The sequence below is a fragment of the Chrysochloris asiatica genome, unplaced genomic scaffold (assembly GCF_000296735.1).
Source record: "Chrysochloris asiatica unplaced genomic scaffold, ChrAsi1.0 scaffold00298, whole genome shotgun sequence".
NCBI classification, from domain to species: domain Eukaryota; kingdom Metazoa; phylum Chordata; class Mammalia; order Afrosoricida; family Chrysochloridae; genus Chrysochloris; species Chrysochloris asiatica.
The window spans coordinates 2,852,479-2,854,218 of NW_006408816.1; the positions used below are offsets into that span (position 1 = coordinate 2,852,479).

The following is a 1,740-nucleotide window of genomic DNA, read 5'->3' on the forward strand; positions in this document are numbered from 1 at the left end:
ACGGTCTTTCTTATTCACTGTTCAGCTTTCACATGCATATGAAGTTATTGAAAATACCATGGCTTGCATCAGGCGCACCTTAATCCTCACATTGACGTCTTTGCTCTTCAACACTTTAAAAGGTCTTGTGCAGCAGATTTGCCTAATGCAATATATCATTTGATCTCTTGACTGCTGCTTCCATGAGTGTTGACAGTTGATCCAAGAAGAATGAAGTCCTTGACAACTTCAATATTATCTCCACTGATAAGAATGTTGTTTATTGGTCCAGTGGTGAGGATTTTTGTTTTCTTTGCATTGAGATGTAATTCATTCTAAAGACTGTGCTCTGTGATCTCCATCAGTAAATGTTTTATGTCCATTAAAAAACAAGTAGACTTGAAGGAGTCGGGGCAAAGTCAGGCACCAGGTTTGAGCGAGAAGGAGCTGCCCTTGGTGATGAATGGTGAAGCAGAGATTTGGAACCAGCCTCGGCTATGCCACCTGGTAAAGGAGGGGAACAGTTATGGTTTCTCTCTGAAAACAGTCCAAGGTAAAAAGGGAGTGTCCATGACTGACATCACACTTCAAGGTGTGGCTATGAAAGCTGGTGTCCTACCTGATGATCATTTGATTGAAGTGAATGGAGAGAATGAAGAAAATGCCAGCCATGAGGAAGTGGTTGAAAAGGTGACGAAGTCAAGAAGCGTGTTTTGTTCATTTAGTAGATAAGGAAACTGACAAGCACTATAAAGAACAGAAGATACAGTTCAATAGAGAAACAACTAGTTTGAAACTGCTACCTCACCATCCCCAAGTGGTGGAGATGAAGAAAGGCAGTGATAGCTATGGTTTCTACCTGAAGGATGGTCCAAGACTGAAAGGTCAAATCATCAAAAACATAGACTCTGGTAGCTCAACAGAGAAGGGTGACCTGAAGAACAACTATCTGATCATTGCTGTCAATGACAAGTCTGTGGAAGATCTCGATCATGATGGTGTGGTGGAAATGTTTAGGAAGGGTGGAGATAAAACTTCACTGTTGTTGGTAGACAAGGAGACAGACAACATGTATAGATTGGCTCATTTTTCTCCACATCTCTACTATCAAAGTCAAGAATTGCCCAACGGTTCTGTCAGTGAGGCTCCTGCGCCTCTGAAAGTTGGAAACTCCAATACTTCAGAGGAAGTAGATCAGAAGCCTAAACTCTGCAGGCTGATTAGAGGTGAAATGGCTATGGCTTTCACTTGAATGCCACTCGGGATCTGCCAGGCTCATTTGGCTCAAAACGGTACAGAAGGGCAGCCCTGCTGCTCTGGTGGGGCTGGAAGATGAGGATATCATCATCGAAGTGAATGGGGTGAATGTGCAGGATGAACCCTATGAGAAGGTGGTAGACAGAATTCAGAGCAGTGCGGACAATGTCATATTCCTTGTATGTGGAAAGACGGCCTACGATTATTTCTAGGCAAAGAAAATCCCTGTTGCTTCTTCCATGGCTGATCCACTGGATGTACCTCCTGATTTCAAAGAGGAAACAAAGGCAGAGACCGAGCTTGACTCTTACCCAATAAAAGAACGAGCCCACAGTACAGACTCTCATTCTTCTTCCAACTCTGAAGATACAGCCATGTGATGAGAACACATGATGGCATTGGCGGGTAGCTGTTCCTGGGTATTCAATAGGAATCTATTTTTAAGGAATAAAGTGCCACCCGCTTCCTGCCTGCTGGAGAACTCCTCTGGAAACCAGTTTCTTG

At 43.6% G+C, this 1,740-nt stretch overlaps 1 pseudogene; it reads left to right on the forward strand.

The window, feature by feature from the left end:
- The first annotated feature begins 354 nt into the window (after positions 1-354).
- LOC102819473 lies at positions 355-1,616 on the forward strand (annotated as a pseudogene).
- The last annotated feature ends 124 nt before the right edge of the window (positions 1,617-1,740 follow it).